Genomic DNA, 14,285 nt, shown 5'->3' with positions numbered 1-14,285 from the left:
CCTGTCCTGGCCTCAGCAGTATAAAAAGCTGCCCTGGCAAGTATCCCAGGGCTACTAGCTCTCAGGAGCTTCTGGGGCTCAGCCAGTTGGTACCTGGGAACACTTCCCCCTTGTGCCAGCTGGATTCCTGAAGCAGGTCTGAGAGTTCCCTGCACCCTCTACCCACTGCAGCAGTCTGGCAGTGGGGGTTGCTGCCTGGCTATGAACTGCTGTGCACCTAAAACAAGAGACCACTATAAAGAGAGAGCGAGAGAGTGAGACAGAGACAGCAATCAGTTGGACAATGTTTTATTGATAAATCTACAATTTTAAAGCATGTCTCTTATCATAAAAATAAAGTGAACTCTAAATACATGTTTCAAGAATACATGAATATATATTTTGCTGCCCTCCCACAGGAGATTCAGCCCCCACACAGGGGCAATGGCCCCCCAACAAGAGTTACAGCCATCAACAGGGGCTATGTCCCCCCAGTAGTGGCCAAATGGCCCCTGCAGGGGCTACCACTCCCCTGCAAGGCCCACATGCCCCACCCTGGCCCCTCAATTGCTGCCCCACCTGTTCCCATCTCAGCGTACCTGCTGCAGCCCCCCCGATGGCTTCCCCCAGCCCCACCCCTACTTCCCCAGACCCCCCCAGTCACTGCCCCACCCAGATCCACCCCCCATTTGCACCCCAAGGCCCTCATGGCTGCCCCCTCACCCCAGGCACCTTCATTTTAAAGAAGAAAAAAGAGAAAAAAAGGTGAAAAGAAACAGGAAAAAAAGCCTCTACTTACCCTAGAAGCAAGGGTGAGGGGGCCTTCTGGTAAAGCACCCTGCCCCGGGCAGCACAGGACAGTGGGGGGCAGGAGGGGAGGCTGGGGCTGCTGGGGCTGTCCCTCTGCCCCTTACTGTGTGGGTGGGGCCCCAGTCAGCCAGACGGCAGCTCCAACTGCTGGTAAGTGCTGGGGGGGTATTTTTTCTAACTATGTGGGGCAGGGATTGGGAGGTGTGGGGAGTGAGCTGGGCCAGTGGGGTCCCCCCCCATGGTCCCCTACCCCCTCCTTCAGCCCCCCCAAGCCCTTACTCACCGGTACTGGAACCACGCATTTCAGCACCAGGGCAAGGGGCCAACCACAGAGATGCTCTGGCAGCCAGAGCATGTCCCTGGAGTACCCAGCCTCTGGTTGCCTCAGGGCAGGTCTGGGACTATGCCCTGCTTTGCTTTTTTAAACTTTAATTTTTTTAGACCCCTGGATATCCTGGGGTCTAATTTTCTCCCTGCGCTGCAAACTTGCAGTGTGGGGAATATTTTTTTGTTCCCACACATGCCTCTTGCCTCATCTCAAAGGGGTTTGAGATGGGGCAAGAGGCACATGCACGCTTATCTGGACACGCCCTACAAGGTCATCTAATCCAGCCCCTTGCTCAAGCAGGGTCATCCCTGACTAAACTATCCCAGCCAAGAGTCTGTCTAATCTGTTCTTTAAAATTTCCAGGGATTTCTACAATTTCGACACCCTCTCTAGGTAGCCTATTCTAATGCTTGACCACTCTCATCATCAGAAAATTCTTCCTAATCTCCAACCTAAATTTCCGTGTGTTGCAGCTTGAATCTGTTGCCTCTTTTATATGGCCACCAAGAAAAGCTAATCTCCATCCTGTCTATAATCATCCTTCAGATATTTGAAGATTGTTGTCAACTGCTCCCCACCCCCAGTCTTCTCATGACTTAACAACCTTAGCTCTTTCAATGTTTTCTCATAATTCATGCTTTCCAGGCCTCTAATCAAGTCTGAGTTCAATCTGGGACATCCACTAGATCACACTGGCTCTCTCAGCTGTCGTGTTTAGGAAGAACCTCATACAGGTTCTCCACAAAGTGTAGCAGTAAGTGGTCCAGAGATTTCAATGGGAAATGAAGATGTTTAGCACATAACTGAAGGGCTCAGCACCTGATAAGATTAAATCTAGAGTCATATTATTTCCATTTGTGCTTTCCTTTAATATACATTCTTTGCTTTTCTTATGCTTAAATAAAAACAATTCAATATCACCATAAAAATAACTTTAAATAGTCACAAGTTGTCAGAATTTAAAACCCAATTTCCTGTCACAAACACATCCACTTAATTCAATCAATCTTTCTCTGTTTTAAACTGTCCCCCAAATTAATTTGTTCAAAGCCCACCAGGAAGTCCCACTGCAACTTGAACTGAGTGATTAAGAGAGCCATTATTTCATTAGTGGACCATTTTACTAAAATGTAGCTACAAATTACTAGTCTGTAGTACGGGCACCACTGGTTTTCTACTAAAATTGAGCCACTTGGTTCCAGCTAAGGCAACATATTTCCTGCCCTTCAAGTTACAAGTATATCGTGTTCTTGAATAGAAAAACTTAGTAACTCTTCTATTTCCATATAAAGGCACTCTCATCATTTTCATCAAACATCCTTTTAACCCTCTTCTCCTATTTTAAAAAGAAATGGGAAAGGCAGGCAGACAAACAGAAAGGTCTCATGGCAGACAGATATTTTCATCATATTTTATTCCTAAAGCCTGACACAAGGAAAATGGCATTTTGATAACTAAACAGTTTTCTGGCAACAATCTGGCCATTTTATATGTGACAGTTGAACTGATTTAATGGCAAGGAAGCACTATACCATTTTCAGTATCCATTACAGTATGCATGCATGCTCATTCTTCAGCTGGTATAATACATTGCATAGAATATTTCCCATAATGAGCGATGAAAACAATTTAACTCCATCCCTGCTAAGTCATAATTCAGAAGATTCATACTTAGCAGCATGCCATTTTCTTAGCTTAGTTTGGGCACAGTGTGTATACTGCCCTTTGACCTCCATCCTCCATTTTTAACAAATTAATGGGAAAAGGTAAATTCCCCAAATGAGAGAGAGAGAGAGAAATTGTAACAGAACCAAGGTCATTCATACCTTAAATAAAAAAAATTTTAAAAAAAGCTGGGGGGGGATAGGGAAAGGGGACGACAAGGATCATTTTATTTTTGGGACACCTTGCTTTAGAAAATACCAATATAGTGCTATAGTAGAAAAATTACTTAGATGTCCCTATGCTGTTGTTATCATTTTGCAATCTTGGGTTATACTGACACAGGGTCTGGGACTCAGAATTCAGAGAAGGGGCTTTCTATTCCACAGGGAAAGTTATCTGGCTTTGAACCCCACACCAAATTTAGTCATCCGCTTCTCAGAGGCAGAATCTAATGTGACTCTGCTCCACCTAGCTTTATTTGTGGAAACCAGAATCATAAAACTGACACTGAGTGAATGCACACCAGTTCTCTGAAAGCCTGCAGTCAGAGTGAATGGGTTCTTACCCAGCTGTTTGATTAAGTGTTGTCTGGGGAAGAGTTTTAAGAGCTGAAAGAGGACTGTCTTCTATATGCTTTATATCAGAACTCAGTCTGCTATATGCAGAGTAACTTTACACCTCATATTGTCTAGTCTGAGGATCACTGCAATCTTCTTCAATAGAGTAGGAAGCAAGAGGTTTTGTACTGGTAGGAGAGCCCTCTTTGGCAAGCTGTTATTCATGCTGGATTGGTATCAGTATTTATAAGATAAATAGATCTGTAAGCAGTCAATCAGTCCGCTGTGAAAAGGAGGCTTTTAACATTTCTATAAAAGGTATTTGACATCTTACTCTTACAGCCTAAATGTCACACACATTTGCACTGTCATAAATTTGCAAGAAGGCATCCCATTAAGTTCTACTGGCAAGTTCTTTGTGATGCCAGATGTACAGAAATGTACAAATATACTGTATGAAAGGAGTTCTATAGTAAAATTCAATTAGTGAAGCATACATCCTAGCTTTGATTTTTTTCAAACCCAAAACATGTAGCTCTATGTAATTTACAGATAATCAAAGCACAAACAGCTTTGCACCAATATCATAAGAAGGGATTTTCTAGTAAAGCTTCTTTTTTTAATGAAGTAGAATAAGTATGTACTGTTGCCTTAAAGATTATCCAAATAACTGAACAAAAGCCAAAATAATGAAATGCATTAACAAAATCACATTGGGTCTCACACAACTCCTCCTCCCTTCCCAACAAATATGGAGATAGCCCTGCACTTTATTATAGGTTTCATCAGTAGATTTATATCCAGAGCTGTGATTAGGGTCTGAAAAGTCTTAAGCTAAAACTGAAAGATGCACTTCAGCTGCAAATATGTAGCAATTATCATGAAATGAAGTTCATTTCACATTTTAGCTAATCACCATGGAAACCTGTATTCATTGGTTTCTAATTGGAAACATTCCAGACTTTGAAAACATTTTATGTTTAAGACTGCATAATTTCTTATTTAAGCAATCTTATTAGTATTTTCTGTATGTGACAGTGCACCACACCAGTTTTCGACAATAATCTTTGAGAATATGTATTGTTCTAAGTGCACTAAGTTTATATATTGTAGTTTTTATATAAACTTCAGTGGAACTTTAGCTTGAGTAAGGGAAGGTTTCAATAAGGATCAGGTACTGTTGCGCTTAGAACTATATACGTATGGAAGATGCCTGTATTGGTTGTTGTCCAAGAATTTTAAGTGAAAGTCAGCAATTGAATGTTACTAAATCATAAGATTATAAATGCCTTGACACACAAAATCTTACGCATATAGAGTATTTTCCTTCTAAAAACATGGAAATTCATGTGTATTCTATGTAGTGATGTATCAAAATCCCATTTCATTCACCTATAGAAGCTTTATGTTTGAGAAAGATTATTTCAGAAACAGAGTAGTAGGTTTGAAAAGGCTTACAGAAGGGAGAAGAGTGATTTTTTTCAACTACAAATCAGATTAAAATGCAATGAAATATCTTATGTAAAATGTCAGATGAGATGAATATAGAAAACAATGGGTTTTCCTAGCCTTAAAATCTATTAATCTATATATAGATATATATACACATCTATATATAGACTGGATTAAAATATCTATGTCTATCAATACACACACACACACACACATACATATATCTATATCTATCTATATCTATATAGATAGATATCAATACATAATACAATAAATTTGTATAAAAATATACAATAAGGTTTTATAAGTGGACACCACTGCTGTATAAAACTGTTTTTTTATTTATGCTTATGTATGTTTATCTTTATTAATACATGCTATTGATTTTAAAAAGATGATTTTCTGAAGCCATATTGTACTTTATAAGACCATAAACATATGAACATAAGATGTGCCATACTGGATCAGACCAGTGGTCTATCAAGCCCAGTATCCTGTCTGCTGAATTCTACAGACATAGTAAGAGGAAGACCAAGAAACCATACATTCCCTATGAAATGCAAAAGGTAATCCAACTATGGATGATGCAGAGAAGGCTGAAGTATTTAATTCCTTTTTATTTCAGTCTTCAAAAATAGGGGCCAAAATGAAGACCACAGTTGGCAGCAAAGGAATCAAACAGCCTAATCTAATGGCAAAAGGTTAGGGATGACTTAGAGGCTAGATGCTTTTAAGTCAGCAGGCCAAATGGGACACCCTAGGACTTGGCTGAGGTAATGTCAGAGCCATTATTTCTCCTTTTGGAGAACTTGTGAAGGTTGGGGGAGGTCCCAGATGTCTGGAAAAAGGCAAATATAGTACCCATCTTTAAGAAAGGGAAGAAGAAAGACTGAGGGAATTACAAACTAGTCAGTCTGACCTCAAGCAATATATTTTTAAGCACTTAGAGGAGAACAAGTGATCAGGAAGAGCCATCATGGATTCACCAGGATATTCATCTAATTCCCTTTGATTTCCTTCTATAATAAGGTAAAAGGGGTCTGTGATGTAGGGACAGCAGTGGATTTGATATACCTTGACTTTAGCAAGGCTTTTGAGACTGTTTCTTATGACCTTTTCATTAACAACTAAGGAAGTACAGGCTACTAGACAAAAGTGCTATTAGGTGGATATGTAACTGGTTAGATCACAGTGCTTAAAAGGTAGTCGTCAATAGGGAGGTGTTATCAAGTGGGTTTCCCAAGGGCCTGTACTGGGGCTACTATTATTTAATAGCCCCACTAAGGATTTGTATTATGGGGTTGAGTGCATCCTTAGCAAATTTGAGGATGACACAAAATTGGATAGAATTGCAAGTATTCCAGAGGTTAGAGCTAGGATCCAGGATGACCTGGACAAACTAGAAAATTGGTCCTCAATCAATTAGACAGAACAAGAACAAGTGAAAAGTTCTGCACTTGGACAAAATAATCACATGCACAAATACAGACTGGGGAATGAATGGCTATGCTGCAGTACTATAGAGAGAGACCTGGGGGTCACAGTAGCCTGTAAGCTGAATATGACCCAACAGCACATTCTTGTTGCAAAAAAGGTCAACAGTCTACCCTGTATTAACAAGAGTTTCATTTGCAAATCAAGGGAAGTGATTTTTACAATTTATACTGCATTGGTGAGGCCTCATGTTGATAGACTGGTGAGAGTCCAATGAAAAGCAAGAAAAATAGTAAAGGCTTGGAAAGCATGATTTATGAGGAAAGACTGAAAAAACTAGGGTTATTTTGTCTGGAAAAAGAGAAGACTGAGGGGAGATTTTATAACAGTCTTCAAATATCTGAAAGACATTTATAGAGGGAATGGAGGTGGGGTTTTCTCTGTGACCATAGGGGACAGGACTAGAAGCAATATCATGGCATATGTCCCTCTGATCATCTAGTTTCTTTTCGTTTTTCCAGGTAACTCATACACATATTCCAAAGATGTGTATACACTATAATCCAAACTTGTGATAATGGTTAGTGTGGACATATGCTAGATAACTTTATTTTAGCAAATTCAGGTATGGAATACTGCATTTAGCAGCATATGGATTATCATGGGCTACAAAGCCTGTCAAGGACTCCGAGCAAACACTCACGCTGCTGCTCTGAACTTTTCAGCTGCTCTGAACTGTGCTATTCTGGATACATTTTTATAAATTCCTCATTAAAATCAACAAGCTCAGGTATGTCTACCTGACTTACAATTATACCTTTGGCCAATAATGCAGATATATGTATACTCAGAGAAACACTATGCCATAAAGTATTTCACTGATCACTGTCTTCAGAGAGTCAGAATAAATCTTCATGAAGCAGATGCAAGAAAGAAAGAAACAAATAGAAAATAGTATTTATGTGAAGGAATTGTGGGCAGTTTTACTTTATTACCTTATCAACATCAATCCCTCTATTCTGGAAGATGGGATGGAATACACCCTCAGCAAATTTGTGGATGAAACCAAGCCAAGGAGAGTAGTAGATCTGCTGGACAGTAGGGGTAGGATTCAGAGATACCTAGACAAATTGGAGGATTGAACCAAAAGAGATATCATGAAGTTCAATAAGGACAAGTGCAAAGTCCTGCACTTAGGACAGAACAATCCCATGCACCAGTACAGGCTGGGGACTGATTGGCAAAGCAGCAGCTCTGCAGAAAAAGACATGGAGATTATAATGCACAATAAGATGAATATGAGCAAATAGCGTGCCCTTGTTGCCAAGAAGGCTAGCAGCATACTGGGCTACATTAGTAGGAGTGTTGCCAGCAGAACAAGGGAAATGATTATTCTCTTCTATTCAGCACTGGTGAAGCCACACTACTGTGTTCAGTTTTGGGCCCCCCACTACAGAAAGGATGTGGATAAATTGGAGAAAGTCCAGTGGAGGGAAACAAAAATAATTAGGAGGCCAGGGCACATGATTTATGTAGAAAGACTGAGGGAAATGGGGTTATTTACTTTGGGGGAATTTAATAACAGCCTTCAGCTACCTGAAGGGTGGTTCAAAAGAGGATGGAGCCAGACTGTTCTCAGTAAAGTTCTCAAGTTGCAGCAAGGGAAGCTTAGGTTAGATATTAAGGCGAAAAATTTCCCTAGGAGGATAGTAAAGGACTGGAACAGGCTACCCAGAGAGTTGGTGGAATTTCCATTCTTAAAAGTTTTTAAGACTTGGATAGACAAAGCCTTGCTGGGGTTATATTGTGGAGGATGTTCCTGCTTTGAGCAGGTGATTCAACTAGATGACTTGCTGATGTTTCTTCTAACCCTAATTTTCTGTGATTCTATGATTGGAGGATGATCTCTACCATAGATTATTGATGGGTCTTGAGGTGACTTCAGTCCAATCCTTGAGCCACAGACCCATCTGCAGAAGGTGCAGGTCTTTCTACCAGGGTGGGTAGCAGGCTGTAAACTGGGATTTCTGTCCTTTTCCTTCATCTGCTCTTTCTTCTCTGCTTCAAGGGCAAAACACTTTACTTCAAAATAGGCTTGGTTAGGTTGCAGTCCCACTGGAGTCAGTCGACAGCCAGTTCTTCCCAACTCTTGATGTTGGCATTCGTTTTGTTGAGGTATGACTTCAATGTGTCCCTGTGTTATTTCTTCTGGCCACCATGAGATCTGAGGCCATTACTAAGCTAGGAGTAGAACACTTGTTTTGAGAGATGGGAATTGGGCATCTGCACACAATGTCTGGTCCAGCAAAGTTGGTTCTTGATGAATTTTGTCTCAATGCTGGTAAGACTGGCTTCAGTAAGGATGCTGGCAGTTGTGCAGCAATCTTCCCATTTGATGTATAGGTTTTTCTAGAGACATTATTGGTGATACCTCTCCAGGCTCTTGCCATGATGGCAGTAGGTCACCCCACATTCCGTATCCATCAAGGAAAGTTGGGATGATGGCTTAATTGTACACCTGAATCTTGGTGTCTTTCCAGAGACTGCAATGAATAAAGAGATGCCAAAGCAATTTCCCAAAGGTTTAGGTTAGATATTAGGAAGAACTACTTCACTGTAAGGGTGGCCAGAGCCTGGAATAGGCTTCCCAGAGAGATGGTGCTGTCACCTTCCCTAGAAATCTTCAAGAGGAGACTGGATAGGCACCTGGCTGGGGTCTTATGACCACTCCCACCCCCAGTACTCCTTCCTGCCAAAGGCAGGGGGTCGGACTAGATGATCTGTCTAGGTCCCTTCCAACTCATTGATTCTATGATTCTATGAGGTACTGCTATAGACACTAGCATAGCAGCTGTAGGTTGTCCTGGAGATTAACTAGCAAACCTAAGCGGAAGCACCTGTGGCAGCTTGGGAGCCTGAGGACCTGCAAAGGCAGAGCTTAGGAAGTATATAAGCCCAGTGCTAGAGGAAGGGTGGCAATCTGGCCTTGCAGGAAGCCAGGGAAGGAGCTCCGCACTGAGAGGATTATGGCTGAGTGACTGACTGGAATCTGCTTGCCACAAACATTGCAAGTAGGGAATAAAAGGCTTATAGGGGCAAGGTGGCAGGGGAGTTTGTTACACAGCCAGTAGGTTTAGAACTTGTGTTGTAGCCAGTGTACTTATGCTTTCATTATAGTTATACTGGAGGACCACATTGGGACTAGTAAGGGGAGGTGGGTCCCAAAAGTGCCAGAAAGACACAAAGAAGTTTGATCCCACTGGAGCAGGGCACAAGCTATAGTATAGCCCCAAAGGAACAGAGATAAGATAAGACTAGTGAGCCCTCAGCCCATGAGTGGCAGATACTTTAGAGGGCTAGTCAGTATGCCTGTGCAAAGTGGCAAGTATTCAATTCAGATTCGGATTTGGCTGATTTGGAGGGACAGTGATTCAATTCGGTGATTCAAATCACTGTCTTGATTCGATTCAGCCAAACCAGATCTGGAGATTTGGTGCCACTTTGGAGATTCAGCCATAGACTAAACAAGCAGCAGTCCTCGATGCTGAACACAGCTGCCTCCAGCTGGTAAATCTGTTGTGCCGCTTCAGCCTCCCCATGCCTCCCAGACAAGCTGTGGCTTTGCCCTACTGCGCCCTGAGTGGGCAATCAGTGGCAGGGCACGGGGGTGGGCGCGGGAACCCAGATCAGGGAGGGACCAGTGGCAGGGGCTATGAGGAATTTTAGGGTGACTGCAGCCCCCCAATTGTCCCCGCTCCACTCTGCTCTGTGGGGCAGGCAGAGCCAGGGCTGTGATCCAAGCTGCAGCTGGGTCTAGCCACCTGGAGCACAGCCCTGGCTCCACCCACCCCATGGAGCACAGCCCAGCAGTGGGTGACTGAGGCTAGCCTCTCAGAGTGTAGACCGGCCCAGCCTGCCCCATGCAGATCTGGAGGAACACACCCATTCTCATGCACTCCTGGACCAGCGGCACAGTGATGGGAGCCCTCCTCTCCGAGTCCTTTGCCCCCTCCAACCCAGCAGGGCAGCTTGTCCCTGCCCCAGGCCCATCTCTCCCTTGCTGTGGGGATATTTATCTGACCATTTTATCAAGCTTGGATATATTCATTGTCTTTGAGAAGCTTTAAGCCACCTGTGATAACAACAAAGTAGGACCATGAGAAAAGGACTACAGTTGGCCTTCATTGCCTGGAAAAAACTATACATGTCATGTTTGTCAGCTAAGAGCTGGAACTTTTTGGCTTTATCTTGCCACTGCCAGTTTTTGATTTCCCAGATCCACCTTGGAGCTTTGAAGAGTCAGTATGTCTCCTTCTTCTGCTGAGATGAGGAGGTTTCATTTTGCCAAGAAGAACAAGGCCTTCTCTTCCATTTGAGGAGGGCTTGGATCATGGTACCACTCTCATTGAATCAGTCTTGATGTCAATGGGTGGTATAGCCAATGAATATACTATAGGCTATATGGACAGTGGCTTTAAACACCTTTCAGAGTTCCTCAATATTGCTTTCATTTGTGGACAGGGCAAAGAGATTTTCAAGAAGACACTATTGGAGATCCTTACAGACCTTTGGGTCTTGGAGAGATTTGGTGTTGAGAATCCTTTGAATTGCTTTTTGCTCTTTTCAGTGTTTTGGAGTAAGCTGGATGTTCATAATGGATCTGACAAAATGGTGATCTTCCCAGCAGTCATCGGTTCCTTGAGTGGCTTGCGTGATACAGACATCCATTCAATCACAGGCTCCAACAATAACATAGTCAAGGAAGTGCCAGTACTTACAGCAAGGGTGTCTCCAGGTGGTCTTTTATTTGTCACTGTCTGAAGATGGTGCTCTTGCATTTGCTCAGAAGGAAGATGCCATTGGAGTTGGCTTTCCCTAATCCTTCCTTCCCAAGGGTGCAATTCCAGAGTTCCAGGTCACATCTGACTCTGGCATTGAAGTCACTGAGGAGAATGATCTTGTCCTTCTTGTAAGTCGTGGTCATGGTAGGAGTAGAATTTTGCTATGATAACATTACCAGCGTGAAGCATTGGAGTATGCACACTGATGACATTGGCATACTAGTTGTCACTGCATTTAAGATGGTGGGTCATTGACCTTTGTTAATGCCCACAATGTGCTACATAAGTTGACTGATGAGCGGGTTCTTGATGGTGAAGCTGATGCCATGAACAATCTGTCCTGGCTGGTTTCCCCTTCCAGAAGAAGATGAGCCTCCACCCTCTTCCCTCAACTGATCCTCTTGTCTCAATCACAGCTACAATTCTAATGTTGTATTTCAATAGTTCCCTGGAGAAGATGGCAGTTTTTCTTTCTGGTTGTTCTTTGTCTTGGTGATTCATCATTGTATATTGCATAAATCAGTGTCTTATGATGTTTTTTTACCACAGAGAATGTGATCTTTCTGGATGTGGTTATCCAGCCAGGAGGAGATAAGATAACCTAGGTTTAGGGCATCTTTCTAGCCCCTTCCCAATATGGGGTGAGTGTAGGGAATCCTGAATAGGGCTGCTCTGTCATGTTAGCATGTTTTTTTCCTGTGGTAGTCATGCACAAGCTGTTTATTGTGAGGAAGCTGGTGCACAAAGACAGCAACTGCACGATCGTGCCAAGGTGGAGGTCTGAGCCCAGTATCAATAGAGATTCCTAAATGACAGAAGAACTCCATCTTGCTGCAGACTTCTTCCATCTTTACAGCCATTGAGAACCTAACATCATCCTAATCTGCCCTTAAGGACTTAGGGTTGGACCATGTTTCTGTTAATGCAACTACATTTTTTTTTTCTTTTCTACATCAAGAATGTGAACCCAAATTTACCATTCCCCTCAGCAGAGGACCTGGTAGAACCTTGTGGTCTAGATTTTGAACCAATTCTTCATTTTTGTCTTGCACCTTTGTCTGCAACCTTCAGTTTTAGTACTGAGCTGTGAATGAGCTACAGTTAAGTTGCAGAAGAACTTACTTTTCACAAAACTCCCCAAAATCCTAGTGGCTACCCTGCTCTTCAACATACTATTCATTTTAGTCATACAGGCAAATAACACCTTCCATCCCTGAATGGTACTTCTTTCATGCAGTAGTTTGAACTTTAATATTTTTGATAAATACTATACTTAATTATGTTTTAGGGAAGTTAAAAACCTCTACAATCCATGCATTACAGTTTTCCATCAGCCTTCTTGTTTTCCTTAGCAAATGATAACTTAATTTTTATAAAAGTATTTACTTCAGAAAAGAAAGGTGGCTTGTCCAGTTATTTTACAAAATGAAAATATAGAGGGAATATATATCCATATGGGTTCTTATTTTCTGATATCCACTACCATGGTGATACTCCAGAAAGATTTAAAGAGTTATTAATACAATATTCCTTTTTTAAATGTAATTGTGCATGAGAGAATTGTAGAATTGTACAGCTGACACAATTTGCCCTGTTGGGCATTCAGTAAACTGCTGCTTGGATTCCAGATGAGGCTATGGAAATAATTGGTCTTTCAGTTGGCTGCGGAGCAGAAGAGTAATAGGCTGGATCAACCAGATAATTTTTTTTTTCCTCACTGAAACAGAAACCAAAAAAAAATGTTTCAGGTTGAACACAATGTTTCATGCTTGTACTAAAAAACAAAAAAATGAAGCGAGAAGCAAGATTAGTTTGGTAGTATCTATTATTGGATCAACTTTGGGAGAGATTGTAGGCAAGAATTCATCAGTAAATGGCTTTCCTTTGGCCACTTGACATAGAAAATGAAAGATCTGTTTGTCTTTCAGTAGTTCTGGTCCTCTGTCACCTAAACTGGTGCTTAGGGCAATTCCCTGAGGCAACTTGAATCTACGTCTCCCATAAGAGTGCACTCACCACAACGTGATAGTTTTTTTCTAGGGTGGTTTTCCCTCACTCTCTCCTATTCATGGGCCATTTAAGCATTATTTGGGATCTAGAATCATTTTTTCTTTTTCTTTGACTCAAAGAAACTTTACGCTGTCCCTGAAAAATGTCACTGGAAAAGACAAAGGGAGACCTGCCTCTTAACGTCCTACACATAATTTTGGCAAAAATAATAAACTCTGCTATGGTTTTGTTGTACCATAGTCTACAGAGTGCAAAGCTACTCCATCCCAACATAACTGACTTCAAAATCCAAAAAAGGTATTTTGACTTCTGGCAACTACAACTTCTGACTCATAAAACTTTTTTTCAAAATCAACCTTGTACAATTTCATAATAAAATGATTACATGTAAGACGTATGCTACATGAAAGTAAACTAAAATCCTTTCCAGATTGAGAAGACATAGCTATGTAAAAAAGGTAGATTGTAATTCTGACATTAAAAATAATAATAATAAACCACAACTTTCCCCACTTACCCAGATGTCCCCTGGAGATCTTGGGGATGTATCTCAGTAAGTGAGGAAAGCTGAACAGGCTCCCCTAGCACTTTAAGGGCTTGATCCTGGATGGGAATTCCTAGGGTGCACAAGATAGGCTCCTTAGGCCCCTGAGCCCCTGCCAGAGTGGCTGGGCATCTCTGGGCCACCCTCAGACTCCCACCAGAAAGCAACTAGATGTCTGCCACAATAAAGCGGCAGAAATTATTACTAACTGCTGTCACAGCCACAAATTTGGGCATTTGTGGCATGGCAAAAGATATGGACATCTATTTATTTTTACTTTGTGGCACCATAAAAATATTTATATTGGCACAAAGGCAAGGAAAGGAGATGTCTGTTTAACACAATTGTCTCACTGTATGGCACTAACCAGTAGAAATAAGGTTCAGGGTTTAGACTGCAGAGACCTTGGCCTACTTAGTACCATGGTAAAAACCCACCATGAAGAATGTTTTTAACCTTTTATTAAATATATGGAAAAGAGAAGGAAAGACAGTTAACACACATGAAAGGTAAAATAGTACAACTTGCATTTTAAATACACCTTTATCCTCTTTTCCTTTAGCTGAAGAGTTTTGATAAGCAACTCCTGTCTGGTAGTCTTTTAGATCCTATTAGAGATAGTTATAACTGTCCATTTGGGGGGGGGGGGGGGGGGGGGGGGAAAG

The sequence above is a fragment of the Gavialis gangeticus genome, unplaced genomic scaffold, assembly GCF_001723915.1.
Source record: "Gavialis gangeticus isolate Ggan-Ray unplaced genomic scaffold, GavGan_comp1, whole genome shotgun sequence".
NCBI lineage: Eukaryota > Metazoa > Chordata > Crocodylia > Gavialidae > Gavialis > Gavialis gangeticus.
This window is presented reverse-complemented; position numbering follows the sequence as displayed.